Below are 26,966 nucleotides of genomic sequence, written 5' to 3'. Positions count from 1 at the left end.
ATATGTATATGGGGCCAGTGGCGTAGCCAGGAATTTTGTTGGGGGGGGGGCACGTTGCAGCTAGGCCTTCTCAAGAGGAAGCTTTAGCTCGGGTGCTCCTATTTAAATACATGTAGAAGAGGAAATCGTTTTTCCCTACAACCACTTCACCAATATTGAGGAGGTTTGTTGCATTTAAAAGAAAAAGTTTAATTCTAGGGACTGGTGGTTTCGAATTTTTCGTTTAGGTGGTCAATTACTTAGTAAAAATTGGCCAAAATCGAAAATTTTCAGAAAACGAAACTATCAAGTTTAAAACTCCGTGACTCAACAATGAGAAATGATATCACAATTCTGTGAATTGCATCTAATAGTACATTTACAGCGGGCAAAATAGATATGTTACACTTGAATGTCAATAAAATTTAGTATTGTGGAAATACGGCTTTTGCAGAACCCTTGTACACAACGTAACCAATTCACGTAAGATACAAATTGACATAGCAAACTTGTCCGCTTTGAGTGTTATAATAGATGCCGTTTACAGAACCACAATATCTGTTCTTCATGCTATTATGCTATTATGCTTCATGCTAGTAGTTTGTAAACGTCGTGCTTCTATTTTTTCAAACTTTCGAATTTTTCAAAATATTTTAAACAAAATTCAGGCCCTAAATCGAAGTTCTGTTTCCAACAGACACAAGCATTTAACTTTTTCACTCAAATGCAACCAATTTCAATAAAAGCGATTAGAAGGATTATCTCAGAAAAGCGTTTCTGCGTTTTACAAGTAATTGAATAAGCCGCGTCGGATTGCGCCCGAGCTAAAGCTTCCTCTTAAAAAATTTGTCGAGGGATCAAATCCATGAATAATAACTGCATTGTCATTGCCAAAGATGCTGCAAACGAATTCTTGAACGCTGCTCACTGTCAAAGCAATAAAATATGCATTTTTTCATAAAAGAATATACTTGTACGTGCCAAAAATTTTGCCCAAGATAACTGATATCAACGCTTCCATATTTCTGTCTATTTATTAAGTAAAGAAAATATCACACGAACTTGAGACCTATATAAGTTCGAAACCAGGAAAGCAGTGAATGCCGCTGATATGAAAAATTAAAAGGCAATGAACTGAACAAGTTGAGGACAAATATATAAATGAAACTTTGTCATTGAAGAACCGTGCTTACATTCTTGTATATATGCAATGGCCAGTGAAAAATCTCACTGACGCTGTCGTTTGTTCCTATGTATTACGCAGGAGTAGCTGTCCCCTGTCGTGTATCGTGAGTAATTGCACAGAAGTTATAGTCGCGACAGAGAGCACGTATAAAAAGCAGGAGTTTTGCAAAATATACGAGGGCAAGTCAAATGAATGTGAGCCAACAACGGGGTACTTTATTTAAAAGTAGTCTTCATGAGAATTTAGATCTTTGTCCCATTGACTAACGAGTCAAGTGATTCCCGTCTTATAAAACTCCTTGGGTTGCTTCTTCAAAAAGTCTGTATCTGGTTCCCTTAAGCTGTTTTTTCTGTTGCCCCCAACTGTAGAAGTCGCAAGGTGACAGGTCTGAGTTGTATGGCGGATGTTGCAGCGTTTCCTACTTGAAGTTTGCCAGTTTTATATTAACCATATAAGCGATGTGGGGACAGGCATTGTCGTGGAACAAGATGACCCCATTCGTCAATTTTCCACGTTGTTCGTTCTTGATTGCGACACGCTGCCTTTCTGGCCTTTCACAATATCGGAAACAATTGATAGCCCCTCAAAATTTAGCAAATTCTATCAGTAATGGACCCTGACGATCGAAAAAAAAAGTCAACAACACCTTTCCAGTGGAAATGATAGCCTTTGCGTTCTTTGGGCGTGGTAAATTCTAATGTTTCCACTGTAAGCTTTCCCGTCCTGTTTCAGGCTCGTAGTAGTGGCACCAAGGTTCGTCCCCGATCACAACTGCAAACAAGAAGTCGTCATCCTCATTGTGATACCCGATCAGATGAGTCAAGGCAGCGCGAAACTTCTCCGTCTTCTCGCGATGGATCAAAATCTTGGGGATCCATTGTGCACCAAAGAGCTGATAACCGAGAAGGTCATGAATTATGGCGTGAACCGAACCGTGACTGATGTTCACATGGTCTGCCTGTTCATCGATGCTTATCCTCCGTTCTTGTTTCATCAGCTCATGAACCCTTGAAATTGTGTGGGAAGTGATTGCACGATGGTTTTGGCCCGGTCTTGGAATGTCTTTGCAACGTCCTTTGAACCGTTTGCTCCAACGCTTCACAGTGGTCAATTAAATGCAGTGTTCAACGTACACGGCAGCCATACGGCGATTAATTTCTGTTTTGGAAACACCTTCAGCTGTCAAAAACTCCGTGACACCGAGCTGTTCAACTTTTTGAAGTGTCTATTATATGACGCAACCATATTCAACCCAGTGTATGAGAGCATTAAAGAACATTTATCTTCACACCTGCATGTCACATTTGTAAATGAGACATGCCGTTGTTCTACGCGCATGCCTCGCAGATATTGAACCGAACCATTATTGCACGGTTAGGGTAGGCTCACTTTCATTTGACTCGCCCTCGTACATTAGAAATGCAAATATACAATGGGATATACAAATGCAAAAATACGGCTTGATAAAGGACAAAAAAGTGTCACTGGAAACAAACTTCACTGCATGTATACACAAAACCTCGCAACAAGATATTTAAGTATATGTATAAGTCTCCAATGAGTCTGTGTATCTAAGAAAAAGTAACTGTATATGCTGCGTCAAACAAGGCAAATAAACATGTTGAACAATCATAGATTCACAGAATCCTAGATTTCGCCCCCATTCCATCCACTCCCCCGATGTATTGCGCGCGACGGAAGGCGGCGCGCTTGCTCCCCGCTTTTCTCCTTTGCGCACACAAGACTGAGCCACCATCGTCGGCTCACCTATTCGACCTCCCCTCCTACGCTTTCACTCGCACATACAGCATGCAGCGCGTGGTCATGATGTTATCGCCCTTGGACTTTATACGAAACATGAGGGCGATGGCAGGAGTGCGCCTGGAGTGTCCATAAAATTGCTTTCGCAGTAATATAGTAAACGTATCCGGCAACTGAAGCGTCCCGTCGCCCATTACTTTCCGCAAAAGAAGTATCAAAATCGAGCTTTCACCATGCGACAATTCGCTGCGCCGCAACAATGTATTTTTTTTCTGTGGGGCGGAGGCACCGAAATGAAAAAGAAAACGCATAGGAAAGTGTGATGGCCAGAATCGAATGCCTACTTCGGGCACATAATGGGGCTAAGGAAGGAATACCGAAGAAAACATGAGACGCTTGGTCCACTGAGAACCATACGCATACTGTTCAGTATCCTACACCGGCGAATCAAGACTTTCCGGAAAGGTTCCGCTCAGGGAACGCGGTGCAATCCTTCGAGTCCCCACAGTGATGGCGGCGAGTGACCATTGTTTTTTTTTTCTCGTCTGCTAGCCAGAAAGCGTCCAAAATTCTGCCAGGTGAAAATCCCCTCGACCAGAGCAAACCGAACGCTCACCGAAGTGCACCGCGCGGTGGTCGGTGCCATACGAGAAAAACGTATGCGCTCTGGCTGGCTCTGGCAGCCCGCGGATAGGGTAGCGAGAACAAAAAAAAATTGAACAGGCTCAATGTGTCCTCGCGAATAAAAGTCAAAGTAGAAAAAATAAATAAGAACGTAGTTACTTTGGCTGGCTTTAGTGTCTTGACATGGATGTTCTGGCGTAGGTTAAAAAAAATGTTGATTTTTTTTATGTGACATGACGGCACAAATGAACCACCCCAACGCTTCGTCTCATTGGACTTCGCTGCGTGCTTTGTCAACTCGTCTGCTAGTGTGTTGATTTGGCTTGTCTCGTTGTATGTTCCGATGTAAGACTTGAGAAAATCAATGGAACTTTGGCGTCAAATGTTTATAACAACGTTAAACCCACAAAGTCCAGCAATTGAAAATCTAAAGCATAAATTTGGAAATGTCAATGCACCTTTCACATCAAGAGCTTATGACATTTATACCCATAAAGTTTCGCAATTGATATCCATGCGCTCCATAGATTCCGTGGCCTCAGTGAGATGTCGCGGCGAGCTCGCTCACCATCAAAGCGCCCTTGAAACTTTGTGCTCGAATGGGACTGCTTGGCGTTATGTGCCTCCCGGTGTATGGGCGTTGCCACAAAATCCAGCCCGAGTTCGCAATCTTCGCGGTTAAATGTCTTTTCGAGCATCAAAAAGGCATTCTAGACAAAATCCAGAGTGATTTCCGGCGCCGGGGGTCGCTTTGGTCGGTGGTATATGGACAGCCCGAAAAAATTTCGGGGGGGGCTGAAGCCCCATAAGCCCCCCCCCCCCCTGGCTACGCCCCTGGTGGATATGTACGTGGAAGATATGGTACGTCTCTTCAGGCAAGCTGACCCTGCCATGTCGGAAGACAAGAAGCTGCGTCACTTGATGCGATGAGTGTAAAAGCAGCTTTTTGGTGGACTCGTTCGTAGTCCGCCCAAACGGTTGCGGAGTTTCTTACTGAAGCATTCACCATGGAGAATGCCCTGCACCAGCGCTCGCCCTAGTACGATCGTCAAGTGAATCTCTCCTCTGCAACCAGTGGCCTAGGAGCTCTCACGACTGAAGTCGAGTCGCTTAGCGAGATAATTCGATCGGTAGTGCGCCATGAGCTGCGATAGCTGCATCAGGTGCAGCAGCCTTCAGTCAACCTCATAGCTAGCGTCATGCGTGACGAAGTGCAGCCATGCACTCGGTGCACCACGTTACGAAGGAGCACTTCCGGTCGTTCCACCACTTGGCGTTCACGAGTTCAAGTGAACCTCGACGCACAACATGCGTTGACGTTTTAAGAGGCACCGCCCCGTCACCGGCGACACCTCTTACCATGAGCGAATACCAGTGCGCGACTTATGCTGGCGCATTGAGGCACCTTATCCCTGCACCAGCGCCGCTGCCTGCCGTCACCCCGTATGCCATGCTTCAGTCAGCGTAGGCGGTTCCTTATTTTGGAGAGGCTTGACCAGCCGTACGTAAATCGGATATTTTGTGCATGCCCGACCGACAACCACTCTGTTACCACTGTGGTGAGGAGGGTCATGTCTACCGAGAGTGCCAGTACCACCGCCTTGGACTCCAGGGATTTCCTATTATTTCACCCCGACCCCCGTTTTGGACAACGGCCATCTCACATTGGATATTTTATCGCTCGACAGCACGCACCACCGTCATCAAGGCGCCAGTCGCGATCGCCGTCATCGCGACCATCCTATTCTAGAGGTGCAGGTCGGTGTCGCCAGGACGATCTCCTAGCCCTCGCCTGGAAAGCCAACGTCAGCAACCTTTCGAGGTGACGTCGCTGACATTACGTGCAAAGACATCCAATCGACGCGACCTCAGACCGACGACATATGACGCCACCGGTGTCTCAGGCTGGAGACAACTTTTCAGTGAACATACCGGTACTGATCGACGGTCTAAACGTTACTGCTTTAATAGACACTGGCACTGACTACTCGATTATCAGCGGGAAAGTTGCAAGCAGTTTAAAGAAAGTTGTTACGCCTTGGACAGGGACGCACGTACGGACAGCTGGCGGATATGCCGTCAAGCTATTTGGTTTGTGCACTTCTTGGGCGCAAATTCAAAACTCTACGTTTTCGATCAGTTCCCCTGTTCTCCGAGAATGCTCCCGTGAATTGATACGCGGAATAAATTTATTTCGAGAGTATGGCACCATCATTGACCTCCGCCGACGCTGTATTTCTTTCTGTACAAAGAAAGCGACGACGCGAGGAGCCTGCCGCCACAAAGCCGCTCTACGAATTTCCGACGACAGCGTCACAATACCACCTCGTGCTAGTATAATGATTCCGGTAAGGTCTGACGGCACATGCGAAGGTGAAGTACTCGTAGAGTGCAGCGTCTCCCTTCTACTTACCCTCGGAATTAGCGTTGCTCGAGGAGCCATTGACGTTAGAAATGGCCAAGCTGACGTCTTGATCATTAACTTCACTAATGAACATCGACATCTCTTCCGTGGCACTGCCACCGCTCACGATGAAGCCTTGGAGGACGTCATTGAGTGCTTCGCTTGTGGAAAAAGCGGCAGCGATGAAGAATGCGTTACAAATATCGACATCAGCAACGAGCTGCCGGAGCACAATAAGGAGGCACTGCGAGGACTGTTGTGTGAATTCAAAGACTGCTTCGCTCGATCGTCTAAAGTCAGTCAGACGCCAATCATGTAGCACAGGATAATTGCTTACGACGATGCACGTCCTATTCATCAGCAGCCATATCGTGCTTTGAAAAAAGAACGCGAAGCAATTCAACAACAAGTCAAGGAGATGATTGACGATGGCGTCATCCAACCTTCAAAGAGTCCGTGGTCATCGCTGGTTGTCCTGGTAAAGAAGAGGGACAGCACTCTCCGCTTCTGTGTCGATCACAGAAAACTCAACAACGTCACAAAAAAAGACGTCTATCCGTTGCCGCGCACAGATGACTCTCTCGATCGGCTACGGCGAGCCAAGTATTTTTCCTCCCTTGACTTGAAAAGTGGGTACTGGCAGATTGAGGTAGGATGAGCGTGACCGGGAGAAAACAGCATTTGTTACTACGGATGGACTTTACGAGTTCCGAGTACTTCCGTTCCGGCTGTGCTCCGCACCGGCAACTTTTCAACGGGTGATGGATGCTGTGCTAGCCCACGTGAAATGGCAAACCTGTCTCGTCTACCTGGATGATGTGGTCGTACTTTGAAACAATTTCTCCGGACATTTTAGGTGACTGCGGCAAGTGCTCGAAGCAATCCGATCGGCCAATCTCGCCTTACAGCCTTAGAAATGTCACTTCGGCTATGAAGAACTGAAGTTTCTTTGACATGCCGTGAGCACGGAAGGCGTCCGTGCCGATCCCGAGAAACTTCCGCTGTAGCTGCTTTCCCGACTCCTACCGACAAGAAACGTGCTCGACGTTTCCTGGGACTGTGCGCATACTACGGGCGCTTTATAAGCAATTTTTCTAAAATTGCCGAACCACTTACTCGTCTCACTAGAGATGACACTGGAGCTCTGAACCGGAAGCGGCTTTCACTGAGCTTCGACACCACCTGAGGACGCCGAAACGGAAATTCAAACCGGCGCTATTAACGTCGGTCTGGGTGCGGTGCTCGTACAGCGGCAGGAGAACGGCGAAACGGTCATAGCTTACGCCAGTCACACATTATCACAAGAAGAGTCTAATTACACTACCACGGCGAAAGAGTGTCTTGCCGTCGCATGGGTACTTGCAAAGTTCCACCCTTATCTCCATGGCCGCCCATACCGGGTCGTGACGGATCATCACTCCTTATGCTGGCTGGAAAACCTAAGAGACCCTTCTGGACGACTGGCACGGTGGAGCAGGCGCCTGCAGGAGTACGACATGACCATCGTGTACAAGTCGGGCCGCACACAAGACGATGTCGACACATTGTCGCGCGCCTGTTGAACCTGCCGATCAACACACCTAAGATGACAGCGCCTTGCTCGGGACCATAAGCGAGGCAGACGTATCTACACGGCAGTGAGCAGATTGTGAATTGCGACCTATCATTCAACATCTAGAAGGCCGCAGCGTACGTCTTCCCCGACAAATCGGCCGCGGATTGTCTTCGTTTTTATTTTGTGACATGGAATCATATACAAGAAGAATTCTGCTGCCAGCAACCAAACCTATCTTTTGGCCGTACCAGCAGAGCTTCGTGACGAAATCCTGTTCGCATTCCACGACGAGCCTGCGTCTGGCCAATTGGGTTTCACTCGAACCCTTGCTAGGGTACAGAAATCCTACTACTGGCCGAAACTCGCCAGTGGTGTTAAAGGATACGTCCAAGCCTGCCGTGAATGCCAGCGCCGAAAGTCGCCCAATATGAAACATGCGGGTCTGCTGCATCCTATCGAGCCACCTCGAGGGCCCTTCGATCACGTCGGCATGGACCTCCTGGGTCCGTTTCCTTTGTCTACTGCCGGGAACAAGTGGATCATCATCGTCACAGACTATTTAACCCGCTATGATGAAATGAAGGCTCTTCCTAAGGGCACATCTTCTGAGGTTGCACAGTTTTTTTCGTACAGAACATCGTACTATGTAATGGTGCCCCAACCAGCGCCATCAGAGATCGAGGGGCGGCGTTTACGGCAAGGCTGCTTGATGCATGAACTTCTTCAACTGAGTTACACGCCGCGCCGAAAGACGGCTGCCTATCATCCGCAAGCAAATGGTTTGACCGAAAGGCTTAACAGAACGTTGAACAATATGCTCTAGATGTATGTACAGTCGCGATCAATTTGAAGGTGATCGTGCGAGCATCTACCGGCGGGCCTTCCAGGCAGCATAGCGGCCGATTTCAGAACTGCGAAGATAAAAATTTGCTGCCTTCTTCCACTTTTATGCTCTTCCAGGCTGCGACCGTCACCCCCAAGTCTAACACGCAACATTTTTGCTTTGTTTGTTTCCCTTTCATGGCAATGATGTGTGTGCATCGATGTCTCATGCATACCTTGGCTAACATGACGCCTTTGTGCAAAAGCTGATAACGTAATCTAAATGAATTTGCTGGTTGTCTCGTGAAGGGTGACGGGAGTGACAACTGCTCGGGGAACAGCAAAAGAGAGAGAGGGGAGCTATCTGATGCTTCCCTCTCGACTGACGGCGATGACGTATTGTGGCGCTGCTTCTAGTTTGTCACCACTCGAGCGATCACCTTCAAATTGATCGCGACTGTACATAGACGTGCAGCATAAGACGCTGGACGAGGTACTACCGTACGTCATGATGGCGTACAATACTGCTACGCAAGAGACCACACGCTTCACGCCGTGTTCTCTTGTTTACTGTTGTGAAGTTCAGACGATGTTACCATGTGACCATTCTGACAGTCTTGATGAAGACACCGAGCGTCCTGTGCAGCGTGCCGAGGAAGCATGCCAACTGGATCTCGTGGACATCAGGAAACAACAGTGTATTGACGCGTCACACTACAACCTCCGCCGCCGACAAGTTGACTACCGACCGGGTGACCAAGTATTAGTTTCTATCTTGCCAATTTTCTCGAAAATAATAGAGCATGTAATCAATGCACACTTTCTACGTTACTTTCAACAAGATAACATTATAGTAGAGCAGCAGAATGGGTTTCAGAAATATAAGCAAACAGAAATGGCTCTGTTATCAATGCACACTTTCTAAGTTACTTTCAACAAAATAACGTTACAGTAGAGTAGCAGAATGGGTTTCAGAAATATCAGCACACAGAAACGGCTCTGTTAAATAATTAAGATAATATAATCGATTATTTTGAACATAAATGATACACCGTAGGATTGTTTCTTCCTTTAAAAAAAGCATTTGACTCCATTAAACACGATATCTTATTGCAAAAGCTAACCAACTACGAAATTAGATGGGCTGCCCTAGATTTAGTTACCAGTTACATGACGAATAGAACCCAGTATATTGCGGTAAACCAAGCTCAGTCTGATATTGGTGTTATCTCGTCTGGGATACCACAAGGCTCTATACATGGACCATTATTATTTCTTCTCTACATTAATCACATCGTAAATATTCCGCTAAACTCAGAAATTATCCTCTATGCTGACGACACTAACATTTTTTTTCAGGGGCTAATATAGGGGACATGGAGAGACAAGCGAATACCTGGCTTGAAAATTCATCAGTGTGGCTTGGCGTGAACAAATTCGCTCTAAACACGAACAAAACGTCTTGTTTTTAGATCAAAGAATAAATGTGTGACAGACATTGCTCTTCAGTTCAGTGAGCAGCAAATCGAACGCGTTACATCCCATAAATTTCTTGGTGTACTTCTTCAGGAACACCTAAGTTGGACAGCACATGTCGCAAAAATACAAACAGACATTTCACGAACAATCCGAGTCACTTATAAACTAAAGGATCTGTTACCACATTGGTTAAAAAACATATTATACCCTAGTACACTCTCGTCTGCAGTACTGCCTTCTAGTATGAGGTACGACCACGAAAACAAATTTAGAAAGCTTACATACACTACGGAAAAAAGTGTTTCGCCAAATAGAGGATGTTCCGCGCTCAGCACGCTCTGCCACATTATTTCAAAAGCATCGAATCTTGACTATCACAAACATTCGATGTAAAAAATTTGCGTTAGTTATATACAGTCAAACGAAACAGAATTCATCATCGTTCTTAGAAAAATACGTCCATGAAGAACACCCGTACAATCCGGCATACCACTAATAACAAAGAAAAATTTGTACTAACTACGGTTCAAAAAATTATCATACCAAATTGCCGACTTCTTGAATAGACACAAAACTGCTATGACCGTTGCTATAGACAGTGTCTCAGCGCAAGCATTTAAAAAAAGCTTAATCAGATACCTTCTTGGAACACAATTTTGAAATGTTTTTAGTTTTTTCTCTCGGGGTGAGTGAGTACAAAATATTGGTTTCAGTTGTGAGTTTTGTTTTTTATTGGTCCTCTTTCATTGTTTCGGTCGATTGTCATGTACTGTAAGATCAGGTTAACATGAAGACCAACCACTAGCGCACAACGTTGAATGCGGTTCAATGTTGATCGCAGTAGTGGAAGCCAGCTGCTTCCCACAGTGTCTTGTAAAGACCAACATCCACACATACACAGGAAAAAAGAGAGAGAATAAAAGAAAAGATAGGCACGTCATAGTGTTTTGGTAGAGGCTGCCCACAAGATCATTCGGTACGGTTAACATCGGAGAACAGAAGCCGCCCAAGACAGAGTCGTTTGCAAGGCGGAAGGTGCTGAGTTCCGCTGCCTTGTCGAAGAGGGGCCAAATGTTTACCGATGTGATGGTGTGATGAATGAGTCGAAGATACGCCGGCATGAAGTCAACGATCGAAAACTTTGGCAGTCAACTTTTGAATAGCTCGATAAGTGCTTAAAGTGTGCCTGAGAGGACATTCTAGGTTGTCAAATTTGGCGTTAAAGCGAAAGTGTTATTTTTCAAATGCACATTTCTTAAAGTTCACTTAACATAATTAGGAAGTTGATTGCAAACTATCACTGCGATGTTTGCGCTGATATGCTACGAAGTTGTAAGTGGGTTTTATGGCATTCTTTCACTTGGCTGTTATCGTTACCTACAAAATCTTTTAACTTGGAATTAGACGAGACATCTGCTGCCATATGTCAATACAATTGCACCTGTTTCTGTAGTGGAACCCCATTAACTCATCAAGTTTCGAAGATTGCTTGTTAGTTATGTAATCTATACGTTTCACATCTATCTGAAGTGGAAAACCAGAGGTGACTGCGAGTTACAACTGCGATTTCTTAACCTTTTAATGTTTAGAGAAACCTGCCTTCATGGACAGTATTAAGTGTGGCGGCCTTGGACACCTACACTTTCAGAAGGAAGATAAAAAATTCGAAGACACCTAAGCACTTCTTACGAGTTGTGAATCGGATATCAAAAATGTCCATCTGAACGGCGCTGAGCGGTCCAAGTTTTGCGCTGCGAGTAATACTTTCGAGTGCTGCTGCGGGGTATGTTATCGAGTTTTGCGATTAGATCGGTGCGGGTTATTCCTTTTTTTTTGTACCTTCCGTGTTAGCATGTTGGCTATAGACCTGAATGACTTGGATAATATTGCTGACAAACCAGGGACGTCACATATGCCCCTGACTTAAAGGCCGAGGAAGCAGCACCGCGCACCAACGAGGCGTCAACGCGACGCCCCACGGCGTCGCGTGGCCGTGCTTGCTGCGTCGATGCGCGCAATCTGACGTGGCGTCGCGGCGAAGCCCTGTCCCCTCACGGAACACTTGGCGTGCCAGCGCTGCAGCATCATGCCCTGCAGCGCTGCAGCATGACCCGCTTTATAAATGACCTTTTAAAGGAAAGATACATCCTATCACCTTTTCAGCATGGATTCAGGAAGGGCATGTCGACCACTACTCAGCTAGTTACGACGGTTCACGACTTTCTCAGCGTACTGGATAACTCGGGACAGATCGATGTTCTTTTTCTGGATATGGCGAAAGCTTTTGGCAAGGTACCGCATTCAGAGCTTCTTTATAAATTGCAGTTGATTGGTCTTCCGCTTTATCTTGTAGAATGGGCCAGAGCACACTTACATGGTAGAACGCAGTCTGTTGATGTGAATGGCGCCCTTTCTGAATCGTTTGATGTTACTTCCGGTGTTACTCCTGCTTTGGCCAATCTGGCGTGCAGTACTGTGAAATAAATGAATAAATGAAATAAATAAATGTCATCATTTATTGTCCCTTAAATACCCGTTTCCGGGTATAACATAAGGGGGGGGGGGGGGGCGAAGGCATCAATAAACACTATGGCCATTATGATACATTGGTTAACTCAGTTATGCAATGATAAATAAAACAGTACAACTGGTAGCACAACCACAGCATAACAGAGCAGTACAAAAGGTAGACGTTAGAGCAACAACGCAGTGGTGGTAGGTTAAGGGTTAAAAATACATGACAGTAGGTGCCTAAATTTATCTGAATCACTTTCATTTACTATGTACTCGGGTAGCGCATTATATACTTCAATAGCAGTAGGCAAAAATACGCTGAAGGCATTAGAGGTACCATGCGAGCGTTGCCGGCTCAGGTTGTTGAATCTGCAGACTCAGGCTGTGTTCCGTCTCGCCTGCTCTGCTCCGTCAAGGTCCGAGCCAGCAAGCGCACCGACCGCACGAGCGCGCCTCGTCACGTTACGTCACGAGCACCCCTCACGCCCTCGTGACGTGGCGTCGCAGCCAATGGGATTTTAGACGCAGTTGCATTGCTTTTTTGCTCAATGTGCCATTTTCCGCTTTCGCATCAAAGCGGAGTGTCATCTTCTGCCGAGAACAATGCGTTGTATGAGGCTTGAACATAGTATTGTGGTGCTCCTAAATGTTAAAAAAAAATGAGAAAGCGGAGAGCGAATACTTACCCAGAAAGAAAAAGAAAGCCGATGCAGAATCAGAGAACAAAAACAAAAGTAAAAACAGAAACGGCGACGTAAAAGGAATTCACACTGCAGCGGTTCATGATTGGCTTTCACTTCGTGCACTGACTCTGCTTCTTTTGCTTTTCCTGCCTCAGCTGTGAACACTAGCGGGAGATCAAGGGATTCCTTAAAGGTGACGTCACAATCGCTTTGGGGATCGTAGTGAAAGCTACGTGTTCACACCAGCGTGTAGGCGAAAGGGGGGGGGGGGCTCAGGGGCTTTTGGCGGTGACATTACCATTTATATTTGAAGCGAGCCATCATCCTTGATCCCCTTAGCGGGGAGGCCCATTTCTTACTCGGCGAGACGTCGACGTAGAGATGGGGTCGCGTTTCGCAAAGGACAATAAGTAACGTGAACAAATGTGAGCAGTACAGACAGTAGAGGGAACGGCAGCAAAATAGAGTTATACGTACAGAAACGTGGCACAGCGCTACTTTAGAAAGGCGGAAGAAGCGGCGATTATTTTCATAAAGAAAGCGCGTGTGCAGCATTCTCTTACTCCCTCAAACCATGCGGCATACTATGTGAGCTTAAGATTCCTAGCTGTTCGACATTTCAAAAGCATTGGTCGTATCAATGGCAAACTATGGAGGCACCTAAGCAATTCTATTTATATGTAAAGGCGAGAGTATTATTTGTCTCTGAGTTATCTCTTGCGGCGAAATGCTGCTGAGTTTATTGTTGTTGCTTTATGTTTTCTAGTGTCATATGTCGCTGCTTATGAGGTCGCAAGAAAGCAAGACGACAAACCAGCCATATTCAGATCGCTCAGCTGAGTTTATTTGCGCAGTTCTCATTCAAGTAGTGTTTCGCGCACATTGTGTTGAGTGTTCTTTCTCGATGCAGCTATTTTTCAGCACGATGACACCACTTTGCAGAGCGATGACAGTACTTTTTCGAGCGGCACCATGGTGTTGACATTACATTTCTTCATCAGGTTCGTAGGCGAACTCCCCCTCATACTCTGGGGGGATGTCGTAGTGGTCATCGGACGGGTACGTGATGCGCGTTGCAGCCTATTCACCGCCCATGAGCTCCGGGAACGGCGTCTGCGGGACCTCGACAACATGAAAGGCAAAGCGAGCGGCTGCAGCTTGCCGTGCTCGCTCTGCAACCGCTCCTTTTGCCACCTAGTGAATCACCCGACAGGCTGACCCCAACAACGTGCGCAGGCTCGAATATATTTACCCGAAAGCGTTAAGGGCCCTGTGCCGCAAAAAAGTCCGTTGCTGGCGTCGGACATCGCTTGGCAAAAATATCATTCCGAGCCCCAACCACGCAGGCCCTCTGCGTGGCGCAGAAGCAGCATTTAACTAATTGAATTCCTCAAATAAAATACGCCAGAAAAATCGTAAAGTACGACCTAAACAACACCTACAGACATGATAGAGTCGGAGTTTGAGTATACCAGAAAACATATATGAAGGAGGAAAGACAGGCAAACTCGAGAAATCATTGAGGCTGAAAAGATAAACAGAGCAGGACGCACATGTCTGAGCGCACCTTCTATTTCCCTCTGCGATAAAGACCTAGCGTTCCTGAGACGTTGATACCGGTTGTATAAGCGATAGGTCCTTCTTCGGGCGTATAAAAGTGATGTATCTGAAAAATAAAATTTGCTGGACGTTAGCGCTCGTACTGTTCGTGTGTGTCTGAATTTTACTCTCCTGTCCTCTGCGCACTATTCACTGCTATAGAAAAGTGATGTCATGTCCTTTTTCTGCTAGTTGGTGATGTAGCTGCCTCATTTCCAGCACAAGTTGGTATTATGGTCTGCGACGTAGAGCGGATAGCAGACAATGCAGCGCTGCCTTCGAATCAGTAAATATGCTCCAGCTTCCTGGCAGATCTTCATGAATCATATGAAGTGCGCTGAAAAGTGCAGCAAGCTCCACAGCAGTCGAGATTGTGCGGTGAGAGGCTTTAAACTGAATTGCCACGGCTTTTTCGGCGACGATCACAGCTCCTGTAGATACGTCGACAGTTGTCGAGCCTTCAGTGTAAATGTGAAGTTGGTCCTTGCATGTCTCGTGCAGCACGAGTAGAGATATCTGCTTGAGAGCTGGTGACGAGGGTCCTGCTTTCGTTCGAATTCCTGATAGCGAGAGTCGAATTTGTGCGTGAGCCGAAAAAACCAAGGAGGGGATAGCAGCCTCTCGGCAGGAGTATAATATCGAGGGAGGCAGTCACGGTACGTCGATATCTCCTGGAAAAAGTAGGCACTGGGCTAGTCTCTCGGCAGTGGCGAGGTAACGGAAAGGGGCCTGGGTAATGTGCCTGATGTGTGCTCTGGGTACTTCCAATGTCATATGAGTTGTGACTGGGTAACGTTGAGCTATCACAGTTGTTTCTCATGTCGACGTGCAGCGTGGCAGTCCAACACAAACACCGAGTGCCTGCGCCTGAGCCCACACGATTGTACGGATGTTACTTCTGCAAGTATTGCTCAGTACAGGTATGCAGTACCTCTGATACCGGAGAAACAGCGCCATGTTGAGATGTAACTTTGCATGTACTGGCATACCTCGCGTTTTCCCTCCGAGGAATTTGAAAAAGTGTGAAATGGCCGTTACACGTTTCTTCAGGTAGGCCACGTGGGGGCTCTAGCCGAGGTCTCGATGAATGATCACCCCTAATAACCTGTGCCTCCTGGAGCAACAGAGGTTTTGCCCATTGATAAATATGGCATAGGACATCATTAGCTTCCACATAAATGCGACCAGCGCACATGCTCAGGGGAAATCTGGAAGCCCTGTTCGCTATGACTCACCGATATATATAAGTCGCGGCTTTTTTAAGCCTCGCGAGCACCTGAGGACGAGCTACACCTGACGTCCACACGCAGATGTCATCGGCGTACATTGATATCTGGACAGCACTAGGTATGCGTTCCATGAGACCGACAAGAACAGGGTTGAACAGTGTGAGGCTCAAGACGCCACCTCGGGGGACACCACGGTGTGTGTAGAGGTCAGACCGTCATCGGTCTGCGCACGCGCACGCGCGCACAGCCAACCGATTCAAGAAGCATCAAGTATGGCGTCATGAGCAACATTGTCAGAAGCTCCTTTTACGTCCAGCATTGCTGGTCCTCGTAGCTGCATAGGCTACACTCAGGGGCGTATCCCGGGAAGGGGGGGGGGGGGGCTTATGGGGCTTCAGCCCCCCCTGAAATTCTTTCGTGCTGTCCATGCACCGCCGGCCAAAACAACCCCCGGCGCCGGAAATCATGCTCGATTTTGTCTGGAATGTCCTTTTCACACTCGAAAAAACATTTTAGCGCGAACATTGCGAAATCGGGATGGATTTCGTGGTAGTGACCATGCACCGGGAGTCACATATCCCAACGCAAGGAGCTCCATCCGGGCACGAAGTTCCAAAGGCGTGACGGGCGGGCTCGTCGCGGCATCTCGCTGAGGCCACGGAATCGGGAGCGCTTGGATTTCAATTCTGACACTTTATGGGTATAAAGTTCTAATAAACTTTTGATGCGAAAACTGCATTGATATTTCCAAAGTCGTGCTTTATATTTTTAGTTCCGGAACATTGTGGGCTTAATGTTGCTATAAACATTTGACATCAAAGGTGCACTGACTTTTGTAAAGTCGTACATCGGAACATACAACGAGACAAGCCAAATCAACACACTATCAGACAAGTTGACAAAGCACGCAGCGAGATACGATGAGACGAAGCGTTGTGGTGGTCCATTGTGCCGTCATGTCGCATAAAAAATCTCAACATTTTTTTTTTCACCTACGCCAAAGCATCCATGTCAAGGCACTAAAGCCAGCCAGGGTAACTACGTTCTTATTTATTTTTTATACTGTGACTTTTATTTTTTTTATTTTACACATTGAGCCTCGTAATTATTTTTTTTATTCTCGCTACCCTACACGCGGGCTGCCAGAGCCAGCCAGAGCGCATGCATTTTTCTTGTGTTGCCCCGAAACCACCGCGCGGCGTACATCGGTGCGCGTGTGGTTTTCTCTGGCCGAGTGAATTTTTGCCTGGCAGAGTTTTGGACGCCTTCTGGATAGCAGACGAGAAAAAGAAACAATGGTCGCTCACCGCCATCACTGTGAAGACTTGACGGATGACACCGTGTTCGCGTGAGCGCTACCTTTCCGGAAAGTCTTGTCTCGCCGGTGTAAAATACCGAGCACTATGCGTATGGTTCTCGGTGGACCAAGCGTCTCACGTTTTCTTCGACATTCATTCGGTAGCCACATTAGGCACCCAAAGTAGCCATTGGATTGTGGCCAATATACTCTCCTTTGCGTTTTTTTTTTCATTTTGGTGCCCCCGCCCCACAAAGGAAAAAAAAATACATTGTTGCGGCACAGCGAATTGTCGCATGGTGACACTTTGTTACTTCTTTTGCGGAAAGTAATCAGCCACGGCACGCTTCGGTTGCTGGATATTATTATTATGTTATTGTGATAGCAATTATATGAAGACTGCAGGCGCATTCCTGCTGTTGCCGTCGCCCTCATGTTTCGTATGAAGTCTCAGGGCAATAACGTCGTGACCGCGAGCCGCATGCTGTACGTGCGAGTGAAAGAGTAGAGGGGGGGGGTGGATTGGGTGAGCCGACGATGGTGGCTCAGTCTGGCGTGCGCAAAGGAGAAAAGCGGGGAGCAAGCGCACCGCCTTCCGTCGCACGCGATACATCGGACGGAGTGGATGGAATGGGGGCGGGATCTAGGATTCTAAATCTGTGATAGCGCTACATGTTTATTTGCCTTGTTTGACGCATTATATACAGTGACTTTTTTTTAGATACCTAGATTTATTGGAAACTTATATGTATATTTAAATATCTTGTGGCAAGGTTTTGTGTATACGTGCAGTGAACTTTCTTTCTAGTGACACTTTTTTGCCCTTTATCAAGCATTTGTACATTCCATTGCATTTTCGCATTTCTAATGGACGAGGGCGAGCTAAATGAAAGTGAGCCTACCTGCCCCGGGTTCAGTTCATTATCTGCGAGGCATGCGCGTAGCACACAGGCATCTTTCATTTACAAAAGTGACACGCAGATGTGTGGGTAAATGTTCTTTAATGCTCTCATACACTGTATTGAACATGGTTGCGTCACATAATGGCAATCCAAAAGTTTAACAGCGTAATGCCGTGAATGTTTTGACAGCTGAGGGTGTTTCGAACAGGAAATTATTCGCCGTATGGCTGCCTTCTACGTTTAACATTGCATTTCATTGGCCACTGGGATGCATTGGAGCAAACGGTTGAAAAAGGACGTGAAAGTTGCAAGGACGATCCAAGACTGGGCCAAACCTACGTGCAATCACCCCCAACACAAGTGCAAAAGTTGATGAGCTGATGAGACAAGAACGGAGGATAAAGATCGACGAACTGGCAGAGCGTGTGAACATCAGCCGCGGTTCGGTTCACACCATAATTCATGAATATCTCACTCATCGGTTCCTGTGTGCGCAATGGATGCCCACGATCTTGAACCACCGCCAGAAGGTTCTGCGCTGTCTTGACTCATCTGATCCGGTATCACAATGAGGGTGACGACTTCTTGTCTGCAATTGTGATCGGGGGCGAACCATGCTGCCAGTACTACGAGCCTGAAACACGACGGCAAAGCTTACAGCGGAAACATTCGAATTCACCGCCCCCAAAGAAAGCAAAAACCGTCGTTTCCGCCAGAAAGGTGTTGTTTACTATTTTTTTTTCGATCGTCAGGGGCCATTACTGATAGAATTCGCTAAATCTTGAGAGACTATCAATCGTTTCCATTATTGTGAAACGCCGGATCGGCTGCGCATCGCAATCAAGAACAAACGACGTGGAAAACTGACGAATGTGGTCATCTTGTTCCACGACCTGGCTATGGTGTTGGGCTGCTGAACACGAGGTCGCGGAATCGAATCCCGGCCATGGAGGCCGCATTTCGATGGGGGAGAAATGCGAAAACACCCGTGTACTTAGATTTAGGTGCACGTTAAAGAACCCAGGTGGTCGAAATTTCCGGAGTCCTCCACTACGGCGAGCCTCACAATCAGAAAGTGGTTTTGACACGTAAAACCCCATAATCTAATTTTTAAATTTTCCACAATGCCCGTCCCCACGTCGCTGATGGGGTTAATACAAAAGTGGCAAAGTTGAAGTGGGAAACGCTGCAACATCCGCCATACAGCTAAGACCTGTCGCCTAGCGACTTCGACATTTTGGGGCAAATGAAGAAACAGCTTAAGGGAAATTCGTGTCGGACGATGACGTGAAAGGGCCAGTTGCAGATTTGTTGAAGCAGCAACCTAAAGAGTTTTATGAGACGGGAATCGCCCAACTCGTTAGTCAATGGGGTAAATGTCTAAATCCTCATGGAGACTACTTTTAAGTAGAGCACCCCATTTGTCATATATTTGCATTGGCTCACTTTCATTTGACTCGCTCTCGTATATTTTGCAGAACGGCTTTATATAGGTGCTCTCTGTTGGGACAATAATTTCGGTGCAGTTACTCACGATATACGACCGTTGACAGCTGCTCCTGCGTAATACATTGGAATAAATGACAGCGTCATTGAGATTTTTCAATGGCCGTTGCATATGCACAGAAATGTAAACAAGGTTGTTGAATGACAAAGTTTCATCAACATATTCGCCCTCAACTTGTTCATTTCATGGCCTTTACATTTTTCATATCAGTGGCATGCACTGCTTTGCTGGTTTCGCACTGATATAGTTCTAAGAATCGTGGGATATTTTCTTTACTTATTAAATAAACAAAAACATGAAAGCATTGATATCAGTTATTTTGAGCGTAATTTCTGGCACATACGGTATATCTTTTTATTAAAAAATACACATATTACTTGTTTTGACAGTACGTGGCGTTCAAGAATTCGTTTGCAGCATCTTTGGCAATGGCAATACAGTTATTATTCGTGTATTTGATCTCTCGACAAATTGTTTAAGAGGAAGCTTTAGCTCGGGCCCAACTCTGACGCGGCCTATTCAAATAAATGTAAAACGCAGAAACGCTTTTCTGAGATAGCCCCTGTATCACTTTTAATGGAATTTGTTGAATTTGAGAAAATTAACTTTTAGTATCTGTTGGAAGCGGAAGTTGGATTTAGGGCCTAAATTTTGTTTAAAATATTTTGAAAAATCTGAAAGTGCGAAAGAAATAGAAGCACGACGTTTACAAACTAAAAGCTCTTCATCAAAAAACACATGTGGTTCTTCAAACGGCATCTATTATAAGAGTCAACGCGGAAAAAATCGGTATGTCAATTTGTATCTTACGTGAATTAGTTACGTGGTGCACAAGGGTTATGCAAAAGTCGTATTTCGATAATGCTAAATTCTTTGAGATTCATTTGCAACGCATCAATTTTGTCTGCTGTAGATGTACTATTAGATGCGATTCAAAGAATTGTGAGATTGTTTTTCGTTGTTGAGTTAGAGTTTTATACGTGATAGTCTCGTTTTCTGAAAATTTGAGATTTGTGCCAATCTTTAATAAAAAAATTGACAGCCTAAATGAAAAATTGGATACCAGAAGACTGTAGAATTTAAGTTTTTATTTTAAATGCAACAAACCTCATCAAATTTTGTGCAGTGGTTGCCGAGAAAAACTAATTCACCTTCTACATGTATTTATATAGAAGCATCCGAGACAAAGCTTTCTCTTAAGGAGGAGGCCAAGTTGCAACGTGAGCCCCCCCCCGAACGAAATTTCTGGCTGCGCCACTGGCTACAATGACAACGTGACCAAGACATGAGAACCTGCCACAGGTCATTTCTCGCAGAACTTGCATGAACATGAATTAAAATTTCTGAGTAAACTTGAGATTACTGCAGTCCGAACTGAACCAAACGTAAATGTTTGGGTGAGTTTGTGATTCATACTTACTGAGAAAGCAAAGCGTACAAGCACGACAACCAAAAGGAAAAAGAGAGAAAAGAGCTGTAGAAGAATGGCAGATTGGGCGAGTTGATGATTTTCTATATTACTTAAAAACAGCGTTACCGACACATGACAAAGAACTAGAAGTGCGTGTACGCATTCCCGTTCTTTGTCCTGTGTCGGCACTGCTCTTAAGTAATACAGAAAAAGAACTTGAAGGACACTTGCACGGGCGCTCACTTTCATCTGCTTCACGGACATCATCTCACTGTATCAGCATGGTCCCATGCTTTCGGTTGCCAGAGCACGAGTGCCCGGGATTTATTGAGCAGGTATGTTTTACTGTAAAATGGGGTGACGCCCCTCAGATAATCATGCTACAATATACAGAAAAGTGAGACTACGCCCCCTAAGCTTATCATACATAGCACACGTGCCAGGCGCGATACGATAAGTATCTGCGCAAGGCGACGTACCTAATGTTACAATGTCGTCCCTTGTCGCCTCGCAGGCCGTCAAGCTCTCACACCCAACGGCGAACGACGTCCCGTCTCACAGTTGGCTTAGCTGTGCATGTCCCTGTTCATCTTTCTCGTGGGAAATCTAGGATGCCGGCATAGACCGTGGGCATTTCTTCTTCCAATCTGTCATTCTCGGCTTGGCTTTCGCACTTGCGTTACGCTTTCTTTGGACCCTGCTTTGTATCTTACACCGTAAAATGCGGCGCAAAGCTTAGTTCATGCAAATTACTTTTGCCGGAAGTAGCGTGATGGTCCTGGCTAGGAGAGGACGTTTTGCTCTTTATATTTACTTTTTGACGTTCACACTTCACTTGGCAATTGAATTTAGGAAAGAAAAAGTGGGCCATAATAAAGAAGAGTTCCCGCAGAAGAGAAAGAAATTGTGTACAGGAAACCAGATAACATATTTACAGTGGAGTGGCCGTAGGAGTGATTAGTTAAATGATTCATTGCGTTAGCAGCTATACATGTGCACTACAAGCGAGTTTTTGCCGTCGTCGCCGTGAGGTTCCTTGGACATTTAGTGATATATATGCTATGTGTCACGCCATGCTATATAGCATGCGGTATATGCGGGTTATATTGAGACACCATTCTATCTCTAACGTTGCTCATAGCACGTCTTACATTCTTGACAAAATTATTCCTAAAAATTTTGAGAACGGCAGCCCGCAAACAAATGTCATGAAACAAAACACCGACAGCGCATGCCTTCTATCCAAAATATTTTCGGGCTTCAATATTAAAAGTCCGAAAAAATAACAGAGCTCAAATTTAAAAATGATGTAACTTGATTGGCACATACACAGCGGCTGTGCATTACCTCCGGCATCGACCCAAAGAGATTTGGGACATACTCGATATGGAAAAGCGGTGGTAACGTAGTTAAGAAAAACGATGGATTTAATTAATAAACATAAATGAAATTGTCCGATGGCAGGATTCAAACAGAGGACCATTAGCACAACAGCTGGTTTTTACTTTGCTTACGTTTACTGCAATTCATACTGCCACTACAGCTACGAGTTTTACACTTCGTGTAACATTCTAACATCTTTCTGTCGCATTCCTTGCTGCATGGCAAAACTGTGATATCTCTCATTTAGTCGGTTTTCTTGTCATCCTGTTTGCATCGGCAATGAGAAAACATTCGTATATTTATTAAAAGAGATGCCACGGCAATACGCACGCGCAGAAACGGCTATTCGAATATGCAAACAACGTAAGAAATGACGCCGACTAATTAACAAAAGAACAAAAAAGAAAAAAGCGCAAGAGAACATTTCCTATTATACAAGTTTTCTGGAAACAAAACAAACGCCCAAAAGTATATTCCAGCGAGAAAGAAATGTCAAAAGGCAACACAAGAAACATTTTACTATTTACAAGCTTTCGGGTAACATCATAGGCCACGTTGAAAAAAATAAATTAATTCTACGCGCTGTGGGAACCGGTTTATATGAAGCTTTACATGGAATTTCAAAGGAAGGCCATTCCTGTTTAGCGGGCATAGTCAAGTAAAAAGTTCGACATATTTTCGCCCCTAAGAGCCTCGCTCCACCTAAACTTGTTGCATTCCAACACCGCAGAACGGTCCAGCCAAAAGTAGAGCCTATCACACACACTATGAACTGAAGCGGGTTCATCCTGCTGAAATAATGTGTTTCGCTGAGTAGGTTTTGAATCCGTAAACGACATGAGTGAGTTCCCGCTGCTACGTCATCACTACGAACCATGTGCACTCACCCTCCAGTAACTGCGCACTAGCCTTCGAAGCCATTCGTTGGGCATAGAGGCTGCCTGCGCAGCTTCGCGCTTCAGGAGGAAATGTTGGTAGCCTCCCTCGGTGCTCACTGCTACAAACTGAGCCCGCTCGACCTCGTTGAGGAGTGAGCACGCGCTCGCCCTCTGTTACCACGCTTCGCCTCGTACTTATTCTTCTCTCCTCGACGCTTCTTCCAAGTCTGCGTCTCCACCGCACTTGGTGCACACTCTGGCCCTGTTTGGTCTTTGTGCTCGCTCGTGTTCGCTCTTCGGGCCGCCAGGGTTGGCACTATATACGGGACCAGCGCATCGTGAAATAGTGCAGCGTGCAGCCAGCGACTGCAAATGGGGCGGGGGTTGGGAGGCAAATAAAGCCTCACTTTGTAATTGTGAGGAATCATCGGGTGACGATTGTTAAAAAGGGACCCTGAAACGATTTTGACGATTTTGCACAAACGTACCTAGTCGTCAGAGTAGGTCTTTCTGATCATTAATTGACGCATCTAAGTCCTTTGCGTAACGCGTGAAATTTATTATAAGCTTTTAAATATGTACATCGCAGCCGATCGCAGCACATCACTGAATTTTAAGCCGCCCCTACCCATTTGACGTCATTTTCCCTAATGACGTTAGTAGGCCGAGCTGTCCGATTGGCTGCCCAGGGCGTGTCATGAATAATTTTTCCAACTTTATGGTGAACAAATGTTGTTCGTAATAGTTGGAATGTTAGTTAATTCGTTTCTATAATAACAAAGTAACAGAAAGAGAATGCACAAGAAAATTTTTAAACTACACTTAAGCACTTCCAGCACTAAGCAAGCGTCGTCTGCGTGTGTTACAACGTGCTCCATTTTGATGAGAGCTCCGCGGCCAGAGCCGGTCTCAGTCTTTTCGCGAGCACCAGGATTCGACTTTGTTGCGCTGTGGGCTGCAAACCTAGCGACTGGCAATATGTCAAGCTGCGACATCGTGTCCCTCTGCAAGGCAGTAGGCATGCAGATTGGCTGCAGCACATCGTATTGTCGCTATCCGATCGACGTCAGGATTTGCGCGTTTGCTCACACGTGCCCTTTCATCACCTGCCGCTGAATGGGTTTACGCCATCTACGGGACTGGCTCATCGTGAACCCGTAAACTGGAGAGAGGAAGCAAAGGAAGCTTCGGCTTTAAAGTCGGAGCAGTTCAGACAAGAGAAATAAACTGGTTCCTTACGAACTAGCTCAGCTTTCTGTCGTTCTAAAGAATAAATCCGATTCACTGAAATGGAGCGTTATATATAGCATAATGTCTACATGATTGAGGAAACAACATCTCCAAGAGCAAACGTAAATGAAGACAGTGAAATAGACAGCACGATGATTAACTAAGTACGATAACAGCGGCTGCTTGGTCAAACCAAAAGTAGCTGAGCTCACCACATGACTGAAAATAATTCATACCAAAACAAATGGGGCTTATCTCACAAATAAAGACGTAATACTGGATAACTGCCCCACTGACAATACCGTAAGGATTTGACGCAATAGTGTGGCTTCAAAGCCTTGTAACAGTTATTTGCCTGTTCGACTTTTACGCCATCAAGCAGCAGTTGGCCAAATAAATATGCACACAAGGAGATGTTACCGTTTCAGCAGAGTACTAAGTAAGGCTAGCTTGGTAAATAGCTTAAGAATGGTGTGCGGCGCAAGTATCATTAGGATTGCAAGGATCGTTACACTTTACCAGCATTTTTTTATCCTGTCGACAGTGAAATGCGGTGCCCTCAGTGATGATTGGGACCGCAGATTTCGTTGTTCACAAGTATGTTTCGGGTGCTCCATCACTTTAGCATGACTTGTCAAAATGTCTCATCAGGTGGTTTAGGCTGACTTGAAGAACCATGCAGAGCACGCTTGATGTAACACAAAGAGGCATTTAACCCAGCTTCAGCTGCGATAACTCGGGTATTTAAAAGAAACGTTCTCACGCAGAAACTCTTCTGGGGAGTTGTCTAAGTGTGCGCAATCATTGTTCACTTTTTCATCTCCACGCAGCCCGGTGTCATTACCAATGTTATGTAACTCGATCAGGCCGCTACTAACGACAGCGCAATGGCGACACGAACTGGTGCCAACCACGGCGCAAGGAGCACTGATGACGAAAGCAAAGTACGGCAGGTGGAGGCTCCAGGTGCGCGGAAGACGTTCCGATCATTATGAGCCGTTATCGCTCTTGAGCGTCTTATCCATCCGCGTCTAATCATTATTAACCATGACGAAACGTACTCCAGTGGTGGCTTCGTATGGCACCGCCGCGCGGGCCGCACCTTGAAAGCGAACTGCGATGTTGACGAAGAGTGCCGACTGCGCATAGCTTCGCGCGTTGTGTTCTGGCCGCTTACTCAGGCCCAGGGGCGGATTACCCATGGTTCAAAGGTTTAAAATGAACCGGGCCCCCGGGCTTAGGGGACCCACCGAGGGCTGGACCACCGAGGCGAACATAATGCTTCGCCAAGCCGACCGATTTGCGCAGCAGTCTGTCCGAGAGCACATAGCACCTCTGCCGCGTTCAGTGATCCTGCTCTTACCGCCGCTGCTTCAACTGCCTGTGACGCTGTGATTCTACAGCGCAGGAATGTTTCAAGTCACCACCAGCGATCTTGTGAATGTTTCACAGCTTGCAGTATGTTAGTATCCCGCAAATAAGCCGTGTATCACATATAATCGCTTCGCGGTTGTTCCGCAAGCTGCTTCCAAATGCGGTTGAGGCCGATAAGCTGACCGCGCTCTTCTTCGGAGAAGTTCACCTTCTTGTCTACAGCGAACAAAACACTCAAAACATATGCACTGCAACCCAGTGAACGCACGCAGGGCGCAGAAAAACAGTAGAGAAGAAGCGCGAACCAAGCCACACACGAGGTGCACAACCAACAAATAGGTGTAGACGGCAAAATATCGACAGATCAGCTTAATGGGTGTTCGTTGTGGCCAGACGAAAAACGATATGCCCACAACCGTTTGAAATACCTATAGCTTATACCGCAACGTTACTATGTAAAGCCTGTAGACGTTTACGCACAGCGTTAGGTTAGGGTTACGTTCATTTATTTGTGCTTCAGTTAACAAAACAATAATGAAAACTTTTTTAGGTTCGTCGCCATGCTCGTCGCTTAAAAAGAAAACTGACTTTCGTAAGTTCGCTCTAAGTGCAGTTTCTGAAACCCATCCCGAACTTACACTTTTCTTGCACTTTCATAAGTGAACTTTCCGTCAGGTTTAAGTTTAAGGCTCGTTCTTGAATACAGCGGTAAAAGAAACGGCAGCGCAATGGGTCCAACTCGCGCACTGTCCGCAGCCACACAGGGGAACAAAATAGCAACACGCCAAACCTCATCTAGCGGCGTCACAGTGGACGCAGAAAGAGCGGAGCCGGCGCGAAGCTTTGGAGCTTTGTCCGCAGGATGACTAAATCTCGTGTGTGTGCGGGAGAAGTGAAACTTTCATGCTATGAACCATTTGCTGTTCTTTATACTCGTCGTCTAGTTACTAGAGGACAATCAGATAATCTGCTGACCTTAAAGGTAAGAGGTTAAAAATTATATCTGATATGAGTATTGGAAACAGCTGGAAGCGCGTTTATTATATTTCATGTCGAGTAATTGACACGGGCACATTAGGATAGCCTAAACGTACAGTGTGCGCACTTCTAGTGAGAGTTGCAGAGCTGCTATTTTCGTTAATTCATGAA

The 26,966-nt window shown here is 46.0% G+C and overlaps 1 long non-coding RNA gene across 1 annotated transcript in view; it reads left to right on the top strand.

Annotated features, from left to right (window-relative positions):
• LOC139049192 (uncharacterized) overlaps positions 1-26,966 on the top strand; it is a 46,005-nt gene that overhangs the window by 1,566 nt on the left and 17,473 nt on the right. The window lies entirely within an intron of this gene.

This window comes from Dermacentor albipictus, chromosome 8 (genome assembly GCF_038994185.2).
Source record: "Dermacentor albipictus isolate Rhodes 1998 colony chromosome 8, USDA_Dalb.pri_finalv2, whole genome shotgun sequence".
NCBI lineage: Eukaryota > Metazoa > Arthropoda > Arachnida > Ixodida > Ixodidae > Dermacentor > Dermacentor albipictus.
The sequence above is the reverse complement of the archived record's forward strand: the minus strand, read 5'-3'. Positions and strand labels throughout refer to the sequence as shown.